The sequence below is a fragment of the Sapajus apella genome, unplaced genomic scaffold (assembly GCF_009761245.1).
Source record: "Sapajus apella isolate SASKATOON/1434 unplaced genomic scaffold, GSC_monkey_1.0 scaffold9, whole genome shotgun sequence".
Classification (NCBI taxonomy): domain Eukaryota; kingdom Metazoa; phylum Chordata; class Mammalia; order Primates; family Cebidae; genus Sapajus; species Sapajus apella.
In genome coordinates, this window is record NW_022436949.1 from 40,497,604 (window position 1) to 40,510,013 (window position 12,410).

Genomic DNA, 12,410 nt, shown 5'->3' on the forward strand with positions numbered 1-12,410 from the left:
AAAAATTTCTAGAGACTAGCTTCTGACTTCTCATTCTAAAGTTGTTCCACAAAGTTATTATGGCCTCAACTTTTATCTAATGACTCAAGTCAAGTAAGACGTGCAAGAATTCCTAGAAGCCATTTCTACTTGGATGGGTTACATGAATTACACCCAACTTTATACCCATGTGCAAATATATTCCACTAACGGCAGACTCATTGTATCCCCCAACCTCTATTTAGCTGGATCCCCAAATGTCCTCAGTCATTCCAAGGCTGTCTGACACAAGGGAGGTGTGACAGAAGGAAAGAGACTGTCGTCTTAACCAATTATGGTTAAAATAGTTCACTTTTATCTATTTTACAAAAAAAAAAAATAGTAAGTTCATGTGAGCCCACTGCCAGCCACTCAGGAACTTGGAAGAGTTCTGAGCATGAGAAGGGCCCTGACGTTCACTGGCCTTAGAGGGGCTCCAATTTTGGTTATGTAGGCTGTGCACCAAGTAACTCCTAGAGGCACCTTTTATATGATGCATAACTTGCATAGCCATTGGTGCTAGCCCCATGTATTGGTAGCCATTGGTGGTAGCCCCATAACTTGCATAGCTATTGGCGGTTAGCCCCATAAGCAGAGAAATGGGGCATCAGCTAGAGGATGTGAGGTCAATGGCAAATTTTATATTAGAATGACATTAAACATATTTGACAACTTGCAAGGCATGAGCAATGACAAATCAAAATGGACACTTAAAAGAATGGAAACTGGAGTCTTAGGCCATGTCGATGTGAACTCATTGACTCTTAGGCATGGTTTTGGAGATGTGAAACAGTGGAGAGTCTTCCAATACATTTGGGAATGAAACAATAGAAAAGGAGAAACTGGTGATGACATACGGGAGGGAAAAATGTTAAGTCAAAGTCTTTCGGAAGGCAAGAAGGCATGGGATCCAGAGAGTTGGTGAAGAGGTTGGCCTTAAATGATTGCAAGACACTCCCTCTATGCAACAGAAGTAAATGTGAAACAGGGGCTTGCTCTATCCAGGGGAAGATCCTGCCTCTATGGGTAGCTTACCTGGGGATATCCAAAGCAGCAAACCATGGGGCTATGACTAGACTAGGCTAGACTCCTCGGTTTGTAATCTAACAGCTTGTACAAGGGAATACATTTGAAATGGCTGATTATTTCATTGGTGTGATGGTTACTATTATTATTATTTTTTGAGACAGTCTTACTCTGTCACCAGGCTGGACTGCAGTGGCATGGTCTTGGCTCACTGCAACCTCTGCCTCTCAGGTTCAAGTGATTCTCCTGCCTCAGCCTCCTGAGTAGCTGGGATTACAGGTGTGTGTCACCATGGCCAGCTAATTTTTGTGTATATATATGTATATATATATATATATATATATATATATATTTTTTTTTTAGTAGAGATGGGGTTTCACCATGTTGGCCAGGATGGTTTCGATCTCTTGACCTCAGGTGATCCACCTGCCTGGGCCTCCCAAAGTGCTGGGGTTACAAGCATAAGCCACTGCACTGGGCCTTTAAATATATATATTTCATAGATGACTAGAGTTCACTGCAGCCACAGGTGGAATGTCAAGTACTGCTTGTTTGTAGTAGTATAGAAATTGAACTCTTCCCCACTACCACCTGGAGGCTCAACTGGAGAGGCTAAACCAGTTAGGCTCAACCAAACTCTGAAATATGATAAAAATCAAAGATAGGAAGAGTCTTCTTTGCTATCCTATTATATCAGGGTTTCTCAAGCTCGTACTATGGACATTTGGGGCCAGATAGTTTTGGGAGTTCTTTTGTTTTTTTCTTTGTTTTTGGTTGGGATCCAAATTGTGCATTGCAGGATGTTTAGCAGCCTCCTGTCTTGTACCCACTACATCGCAGGAGACAATCCAAAGCGCCTCCAGGCATTGCCAAATGTTCCCCTGGGGACCAAAATTGTCTGAGTTGAGAACCACTGTGTTACACTAAGTGTGTGTGGTACTTAGAGTGGATCTTTTTTTGCCGTGAATTTGTGGTCCAGGATTATTTGCATTTATCCCAGGAGATGTTTTGGTTTTTGCTCATTGACTAAGGCTTGAGTTTTATGCCTAGGAGAAGTTATGCAGGGATGAAGATGTCATGACATCTCCCCACCCTCCTGGCACCCCACTTCTAACGAAGATCGTATCCCTGCAGCCAGAGACCTCAGAACACTGAAAAACTCAACTCTTGGAAGATAATACTGTGCAGGACCCATTATGTTCACGGAACCCTGAAGAGTGAGGGTTGAGTGTGAAAGCTCTTAACTAATGGATTGTTAGAACTGAGTTGTGAAAGTTGAAGTAATCAGTTTTATTTTACATAACAAAAGCAGGTATTATTTTAGGCAGAGAGTGTCTTTAACAAACTTGTCACTTCAAGAAGTGGTGCAAGTTGAAAATAAAATTAATTGTATGTATTGTTTATGGATAGAAGTGATGGTTCATGCCTGCAATCCCAGTACTTAGGGAAGCCAAGAGAGGAGGATTGCTTGAGGCCAAGAGTTTGAGAACAACCTAGGCAACAGAGCAAGACCCCATTGCTACAAAAAAAAAAAAAAAATGCAAAAATTAACTGGGTGTGTTGGTGCATGTCTGTAGTTCTAGCTACTGGGGAGGCTGAAGTGAGAGGATTGCTTGAGCCCAGGAGTTTGAGGCTACAGTGAGCTATGATTACACCAATGCACTCCAGCCTGGGCGACAGAGCTAGACCTGTCTCTTGAGGATAAAAAAAGAAAAAGAATTGTTTAACAAATGTATGACTAATAGTAGGACAAAAAGGGTGATAAAAACATTTGGGAGAAGTACCTCTAAACTTTCTGACATAAGAGGCAACTACATGCAACTCAGACACCACGGTGAGATATCACTTCACACTCACTAAGATGGAAGAACTAGCTAGAATCAAAGAAACTGAAAATAGCAAGTGTTGGCAAGGATGTGAATATACATTACTGGTAGAAATGTATGATGGTATAGCCACCATGGGAAACGGTTTGGTAGTTCTTTAAAAGGTTAAACATAGAATTACCATATGACCCAGCAATTCCACTCCTAGGTATATACTGTAACCAAGATCATTGAAAACATATGTCCACACAAAAACTTGCACGCAAGTGTTCACAGACGTGTTATTCACAATAGCCAAAAAATAGAATCACCGAAATGTCATTAACTCTGAAGAATAAAAAACAAAATGTGGTATATCCATACAATGGATTATTATCCAGGTATAGAAAGGAATACATGCTATAACAGGTTTGAACCTTGAAAGCCTTATGCTAAGTGAAATTAACCAGACACAAAAGGCTACATTATGTATGATTCCATTTATATGAAATGTACAAAATAGGCAAATCCATAGAAACAGAAAGTAGATTAGTGGTTGCGGGTGCTGGGGGCAGGGGATAGAATTAAGACTGGCTGCTAATAGGTACAGGGTTTCTTTTTGAGGTGATGGAAAAGTTCTGTAATTAGATAATGGTAATGGTTGTGCTATTTCATGATTATACTAAAAACTCACTTTTGATAATCCACTAAAATGAAGTGTACACTTTAAAATGGTGACTTTCATGCTATGTGAATTATATCTCAATTTTTTTTTTTTAAAAAAGAGGCAACATCAGAATCCTAGAATTGGAAGGGTCCTCTGGTAATCGCGTGGTCCAAACTTCAAGTCTGGTAGCTGAGAAATTTTAAGGGTATTGTCCAAGACGTTATCTTTAAAAATAAATTTGAAGCAGGTTTCTATTTTGCTTAGAACCCAAAGAGACTTGAGAAGGGCATCTGGCATTATAAACCTTATGATCCCCAGGACAGGGTGGTACAGACCATATCTGTAGTAGCCTGGGCAACACAGTGAGACCCCTTCTCTACATAAAATTAAAAAGAAAAATTAGCTGAGCATGGTGGCACATGCCTATAGTCCCAGCTACCCCAGAGGCTGAGTGGGGAAAGATTGCTTGAGGCCAGGAGGTCAAAGCTACAGTGAACCCTGTTTGTGCCACTGCACTTCAGCCTAGGTGACAGAGAGAACCCTATCTCAAAACAACACAGAAAACCCCAGACCATAGCTGTAGATTCATCCTTTAAATAAACAAACATTGGCTGGGCATAGTGGCTCACACCTATAATCCCAGCACTTTGGGAGGCCAAGGTGGGCAGATCACTTGAAGCCAGGAGTTTGAGACCAGTCTGGCCAACATGGTGAAATCTCAACTCTACTGAAAGCACAAAATTTAGCTGGGCATGGTGGCGGACACTTGCCTGTGATCCCAGAATCACTTGAACCCAGGAGACGGAGGTTGCAGGGAGCTGAGACTGTGCCACTCCACTCTAGCCTGGATGACAGAGTGAGACTGTCTCAAAAAAAAGATAATAATAAACAAATGAACAAACAAATATTTACTGAGGACCTACTATGTGCAAGCCACTTTTCTAGGTGCAGGGGGTACATCAAGAACTATACAGACATAAAAAAAAAAAAAAAAAAAAGCCCTACTTCCTTGGAACTTAACCTCTAAGTCCTTCCTAGACAGTACGTTTTAAAAGCTGTGTTGTCAAACTAGACCACATTTAGAAATCAAAACCAGTTTTCATAAGGAATGGTTGAATAAACCGAGCATTTTCACCTTTAGAAAGAGAAGATTGAGAGGGAATATGATAACTGGCTTTAAAAGCTGTTTGGAACGGAGAGTCGTTTCATTCTCCACTGCTCCCAAGAGCAGAGCTCACATTAAAGGGTAAACGTTACAGAGAGGTGGATTTGGGCTCCCACAAAAGGAAGACTGAAAATTCACATTATTGTGTGTCTGCTGAGTAGCAGGCATTCTGCAGGGTATTTTCACCTATCTTATCTCGTTCAGGTCTCACAATATCCCTACAAGTTGCAACAATTAGCCCTATTTTTAAAGAAGAGAAAATGGAGGCTTAGCAAGGTTATGTAACTGCCCTAAGTTCACACACCTCCTCAGTGGCCAAGGCAGCAGTCAGATCTTGCCTTGGTAGACTCTAGACTTCCAACTCCTGACACTGTGCCCACCATGCTGTCTTTCTAACATTAATGCTCTCCAAAATGTGCACACCTGTGGAGGGGAAGCCCGCTTGGCATGTAAAGGTGGACTGGGAACCCAAAGTTTCTTTCCAGAAATACTTTATTCGACACTTCATAAAGTACTTTCACACTATAATATTTCATCTGGCTCACTGGCAACTCAATGAATAGGATTAAAGAAGTAAAATGACATTATTAATAATCCATAGGTTGTGTGGATCCGATGAGATGATGTATGTGCAGAATCTAGCACATCACATGAGCAGTAGTTACCAAATACTTCCTGAGAATCTGCTTTGTGCCAGGTACTCTCATGTGACCGCAGCCTGATCTTCATGGAACTTACAGTTTTGTCTGATAAAGAAGGGGCACTTCATAAGATGGGAGATCTAACCCATTTCTCCCATTCCCAAGTGCATATTTCCTCTATGTGGGGCAAGTTCTGCTCATTGAATACTCATCTATTCAATCATCCAGCAAAAGTTTACTGAGTGCCAGGCACAATGGCTCATGCCTGTAATCCTAGCACTTTGGGAGGCCCAGGCGGGCAGATCACTTGAGGTCAGGAGTTTGAGACCAGCCTGGCCAACATGGCAAAACCCCGTCTCTACTAAAAATACAAAAATTAGCCCAGTGTGGTGGCGGGAGCCTGTAATCCCAGCTACTTGGAGGCTGAGGCAGGAAAATCACTTGAACCCAAGAGGCGGGTTTCTTTTATGCCGATAATTGTGCTTAACAGCAGAGACAGGGCGGAATAAGGGAAGAAAATAACAAACAAACAGCCAACCAATATTTCATTTAAGTCTGTGAAATGCTATGCAAATGCTGAAAGAGTGATTTACTTCCAATTATGTGGTCACTTTCAAAATGGGTGTAATATGATACTGAGAAAAATGTATGTTCTGTGGACTTGGGGTGAAGAATTCTGTAAATATTCACTGAGTTTACTTGTTCCAGGTCTGAGTTCAAATCATATATGTCCCTGTTAATTTTCTATCTCGTTGGTCCGTCGAATATTAACAATGTGGTGTCAAAGTCTCCCGCTATTATTGTGTGGGAGTCCAAGTCTCTTTACAAGTCATTAAGAACTTGTCTTATGTATCTGGGTGTTCCTATATTGGGTGCATATATATTTATGATCATTGACTTCTGTTGTTGCATTGATCCTTTTACCATTATGTAATGTCCTTCTTTGTTTCTTTTAGTCCTTGTTACTATTAAAGTCTATTTTGTCAGAGATGAAAGTTACAGCTCCTGTTTTCTTTTTTCTTTCTTCTTTTTTTTTTTTTTTTTTTTTTTGCTCTGCATTTGATTGGTAGGTCTTCCACCAACCCTTTGTTTTGAGTCTTTGTGTGTCCTTGCTTATGAGATGGATCTGGATACAGCGAACCAATGGGTTATGACTTTTTCTCCAATTTGCCTTTCTGTGTCTTTGATTGGGGCATTTAATCCATTTGAATTTAGGATTAATATTGATATTTGTGAGTTTAATGTTGTCGTTTAATGCTAGCTGGCTATTTTGCCCATTAGTTGATATAGATTCTTCATTATGGAGATATTCTTTACCTTTTGGTAAGTTTTTGGGATGACTGATACTGGTTGTTCCTTTCTGTGTATAGTGCTTCTTTCAGAAGCTCTTGTAAAGCAGGCCTGGTGGTGATGAAATCTCTGAGTGCTTGCTTGTTCGTGAAAAATTTTATTTTTCCTTCAGTTATGAAGCTTAATTTGGCTGGATATGAGATTCTGGGTTGAAAATTCTTTTCTTTGAGGATATTGAATATTGACACCCACTCTCTTCTAGTTTGTAGGGTTTCAGCTGAGAGATCTGCTATGAGTCTGATAGGCTTCCCTTAATGGGTAACCTGACCTTTCTCTCTAGCTGCCCTTAGAATTTTTCTCCTTTATTTCAACCCTGGTAAATCTAACGATTATGTGTCTTGAGTTTGCTCTACTTGAGGAATATCTTTGTGGTGTTCTCTGTATTACCTGAAGTTGAGTATTTTCCTGCCTTTCTAGGTTAGGAAAGTTTTCCTGAATAATATCCTGAAGAATATTTTCCAGCTTGGATTCATTCTCTTCATGACATTCAGCTACACCCATCAAATGTAAATTAGGTCTTTTCACATAGTCCTATATTTCTTAGAGACTTTGCTCATTCCTTTTTGCTCTTTCTTCTCTAATCTTGCCTTCTCGTTTCATTTTATTAAGTTGGTCTTCGACCTCTGATATCCTTTCTTCTGCTTGATCAATTCGACTTTAAAACCTGTGCATACTTTGCGAAGTTCTCGTATTGTATGCTTCAGTTCCATTAATTCACTTATGTTTCTCTCTAGATTGTCTATTCTCATTAGGATTTCGTCAAACCTTTTTTCAAGGTACTTAGTTTCTTTACATTGGGCTAGAACATGTTCTTTTAACTCACAGAAGTTTCTTATTATCCACCTTCTGCAGCCTAAAGCTATTAATGGAATGCACTTGTTCTCCATCATGCCTTGTTCCCTTATTGATGAGGAACTGTGATCCCCTGTAGAGGGAGAGGCATTCTGATTTTGGGTATTCTCAGCCTTCTTACGCTGGTTTCTTCCCATCATTGTAAATTTATCCACCTGTTGTCTTTGTAATTACCGACTTTCAAATTAGGTCTCTGAGTGGACGTCCAACTTGTTGATTCCCAGCACCGGAATCTGAGCAATCCACCCAGCATTAAGATTCATGGTGCTTTTCTGTCCGGGAATCTCCGGTCTGGCTTCCTTCTTGAGTCCCTTTTTCAATCAGCTGAATATGTGACTCTGCCTTCCTGGAGCTCCAAACATCGACCAAAAGGGGACCCAGTCCCGTTTACTCTGCACCAAGAACCGCCATGCCGGGTCGCCAGCAAAACCGCTGTGACGGCCACAAGAGTCATGCTGGCAACCCGTGGGGCTCCTCCGCTGGGAATCTCCTGGTCTGTGAGCAACAAAAATTCGTCTGAAAGTTGGCGTCCTCTCCTTCTCTGTGCTTTCACTGGGAGCTACAATCCCGAGCTGCTAGTAATCAGCCATCTTGGATCTCTCTGAGGATGAAATTTTCAATAGGTGTCTGGAAGGGCCTCACTTGCCATGTTGGGCAGGCTGGTCTCAAACTCCTGACCTCAGGTGATCTGACCATCTCAGCCTCCCAAAGTGCTGGGATTACAGGTATGAGCCATTGTGCCGGGCACTCAGTAAACTTTTGCTAGATGATTGAATACATGAGTATTCAATGAGGAGCAGAACTTGCCCCACAGAAAGGAAATGTGAAGATGGCCTCTCAGCATTAACTTTGAGCAGACGAGACAGTGAGCCAGGTAGGCACTGGGGGAAAGCGAACTTGAGGCCAAGGAGGGGCTAATGTGGGGAAGGGAGGGCATGCTTGGTGCTTGAGCAGCAAAAAGAAGGGGAGTAGGGAGGTGAGGTCGGAAAATAGAAAAAGTAAAGGAGAATCCTAGTTACCTTCCAGAGTAGGGCATGTGGGCATTGTGATGTGGATTTGCACTGCGTCAGATGAGAAGTCATTGCAGGTCTGACTCCTCTGTTGAAAATAGGAAGGGGAACAGGTATGCAGCAGGGATACCAGTTTGGGAGGCTGCTGCACACTGAAAAGGTTTCCTAAAATGTCCACGCCCTGATCCCCAAAACTTGGGAATATGTTATATTCTGTGACCAAAAGAGCCTTGCAGATGTAGTTAAAGTTACAGACTTGAAAATAGGGAGATTGTCCTGACTTATTGAAATGGGCCCGGCCAAAACACAAGAGCTTTTTTTTTTATTATTGCATTTTAGGTTTTGGGGTACATGTGAAGGACATGCAAGATTGTTGCATAGGTACACACATAGCAGTGTGATTTGTTGCCTTCCTCCCCACCACCTATATCTGGCATTTCCCCCCATGCTATCTCTCCCTAATTTCCCACCCCCTGCTGTCCCTCCCCTATTCCCCCCCACCGACAGACTCCAGTGTTTGATGCTCCTATCCCTGTATCTATGTGTTCTCATTGTTCAACATCCACCTATGAGTGAGAACATGCAGTGTTTGATTTTCTGTTCTTGTGTCAGTTTGCTGAGAATGATGGTTTCCAGGTTCATCCATGTCCCTACAAAGGACACGAACTCATCGTTTTTGATGGCTGCATAATATTCCATGGTGTATATGTGCCACATTTTCCCTGTCCAGTCTATCATCGATGGGAATTTGGGTTGGTTCCAGGTCTTTGCTATTGTAAACAGTGCTGCAATGAACATTCGTGTGCATGTGTCCTTATAGTAGAATGATTTATAATCCTTTGGATATATACCCAGTAATGGGATTGCTGGGTCAAATGGAATTTCTATTTCTAGGTCCTTGAGGAATCGCCACACTGTCTTCCACAATGGTTGAACTAATTTACCCTCCCACCAACAGTATAAAAGTGTTCCTATTTCTCCAGATCCTCTCCAGCATCTGCTGTCTCCAGATTTTTTAATGATCGCCATTCTAACTGGCGTGAGATGGTATCTCAATGTAGTTTTGATTTGCATTTCTCTAATGACCAGTGATGTTGAACATTTTTTCATATATTTGTTGGCCTCATGTATGTCTTCTCTTATAAAGTGTCTATTCATGTCCTTCACCCACTTTTGAATGGGCTTGTTTGTTTTTTTCTTGTAAATCTGTTTTAGTTCTTTGTAGATTCTGGATATCAGCCCTTTGTTAGATGGGTAGACTGCAAAATTTTTTCCCATTCTGTTGGTTGTTGATTCACTCTAATGACTGTTTCTTTTGCTGTGCAGAAGCTGTGGAGTTTGATTATGTCCCATTTGTCTATTTTGGCTTTTGTTGCCAATGCTTTTGGTGTTTTGGTCATGAAGTCCTTGCCTACGCCTATGTCCTGAATGGTTTTACCTAGATTTTCTTCTAGGGTTTTTATGATGTTATGTCTTATGTTTAAGTCTTTAATCTATCTGGAGTTAATTTTAATGTAAGGTGTCAGGAAGGGGTCCAGTTTCTGCTTTCTGCACATGGCTAGCCAGTTTTCCCAACACCATTTATTAAACTGGGACTCCTTTCCCCATTGCTTGTTTTTGTCTGGTTTGTCAAAGATCAGATGGTTGTAGATGTTTGGTGTTGCCTCCGAGACCTCTGTTCTGTTCCATTGGTCTATATCTCTGTTTTGGTACCAGTACCATGCTGTTTTGATTACTGTAGCCTTGTAGTATAGTTTGAAGTTTGGTAGAGTGATGCCTCCCGCTTTGTTCTTTTTGCTTAGAATTGACTTGGCTATGCGGGCTCTTTTGGTTCCATATGAAGTTTAAGGTGTTTTTTTTTTTTCCAGTTCTGTGAAGAAGGTCATTGGTAGCTTGATGGGGATAGCATTGAATCTGTAAATTACTTTGGGCAGTATGGCCATTTTCACGATATTGATTCTTCCTAACCATGAACATGGAATGTTTCTCCATCTGTTTGTGTCCTCTCTTATTTCGTTGAGCAGTGGCTTGTAGTTCTCCTTGAAGAGGTCCTTTACATTCCTTGTTAGTTATATTCCTAGGTATTTTATTCTCTTTGTAGCAATTGTGAATGGCAGTTCGTTCTTGATTTGGCTGCCTTTAAGTCTGTTATTGGTGTATAGGAATGCTTGTGATTTTTGCACATTGATTTTGTATCCTCAGACTTTGCTGAAGTCACTTATCAGTTTCAGGAGATTTTGGGCTGAGACAATGGGGTCTTCTAGATATATAATCATGTCATCTGCAAATAGAGACAATTTGGCTTCCTCCTTTCCTATTTGAATACCCTTTATTTCTTTATCTTGCCTGATTACTCTGGCTAGAACTTCCAGTACTATATGGAATAGGAGTGGTGAGAGAGGGCATCCTTGTCTAGTGCCAGATTTCAAAGGGAATGCTTCCAGTTTTTGCCCATTCAGTATGATATTGACTGTTGGTTTGTCATAAATAGCTTTTATTATTTTGAGATACATTCCGTCAATACTAGTTTATTGAAGGTTTTTCGCATAAAGGGCTGTTGGATTTTGTCAAAGGTCTTCTATGCATCAATTGAGATTATCATGTAGTTTTTGTCTTTGGTTCTGTGTATGTGGTGGATTACGTTTATAGACTTGCATATGTTGAACCAGCCTTGCATCCCCAGGATGAAGCCTACTTGATCATGGTGGATAAGCTTTTTGATGTGCTGTTGCAATCGGTTTGCCAGTATTTTATTGAAGATTTTTATATCTATGTTCATCATGGATATTGGCCTGAAGTTTTCTTTTCTTGCTGAGTCTCTGCCAGGTTTTGGTATCAGGATGATGTTGGTCTCATAAAATGATTTGGGAAGGATTTCCTCTTTTTGTATTGTTTGGAATAGTTTCAGAAGGAATGGTACCAGCTCCTCTTTCTATGCCTGGTAGAATTCGGCTATGAACTCATCTGGACCTGGGCTTTGTTTGGGTGGTAGGCTCTTAATTCCTGCCTCAACTTCAGACCTTGTTATTGGTCTATTCAGGGTTTTGACTTCTTCCTGGTTTAGGCTTGGGAGGATGCAAGTGTCCAGGAATTTATCCATTTCTTCCAGGTTTACTAGTTTATGTGCATAGAGTTGTTTGTAATAATCTCTGATGATGGTTTGTATTTCTGTGGAATCTGTGGTGATATCCGCTTTATCGTTTTTTATTGCATCTATTTGATTATTCTCTCTTTTCTTTAAAAATATGGAATGCTTCACGAATTTGCTTGTCATCCTTGTGCAGGGGCCATGCTAATCTCCTCTGTATCATTCCAATTTTAGTATATGTGCTGCTGAAGCGAGCACCACAAGAGCTTTTAAAAGCAGAGAGTTTTCTCTGGCAGAAGGAAGAATCAATCCAAGAGACATAAAGTATGAGAGAGACTTGATTTTCTCTTGTTGAAGGGGCCACATGGAAACATGAGAAGGAACTGAGTGTTGCCAGCAATCTGAAGGAAACTGGAAGTGGATTCTCCCGAGAGCCTCCAGATAAGAGCTCAAGGCAGTCCGTGAGACTCTGAACACAAGTCCTAGCCAAGCCTCCTGGCTTCTGACCTATAGAACTGTGAGATGATTAGGGGTATTGTTTTAAGTTGCTAAATATGTAATAGTTTGTTCGGCAGCAATAGAAAATAAATACAGAGGTTGTTGCAATATTTGAGGTGGGAGATGATCATGGTTTAGATCTTGGACATATTTTGAAGCTGGAATCCAGAGGATTTCCTACTGGGTAGAATACAGGGTGTTAGGGGAAGAGAGGCATTTTTGCCCCGAGCAGTTAAAAGGATGGGAGGCCATTTACAGAGATGAGAAGGATTATGGGAGGAACAAATCTG

The 12,410-nt window shown here is 41.0% G+C and overlaps 1 non-coding gene across 1 annotated transcript; it reads right to left on the reverse strand.

Moving 5' to 3' along the window:
* Nucleotides 1-11,773: 11,773 nt before the first annotated feature.
* LOC116551410 lies at nucleotides 11,774-11,880 on the reverse strand. Its single transcript, XR_004268910.1, has one exon. It is a non-coding gene; the product is annotated as a U6 spliceosomal RNA (small nuclear RNA).
* Between the last annotated feature and the right edge of the window lie 530 nt (nucleotides 11,881-12,410).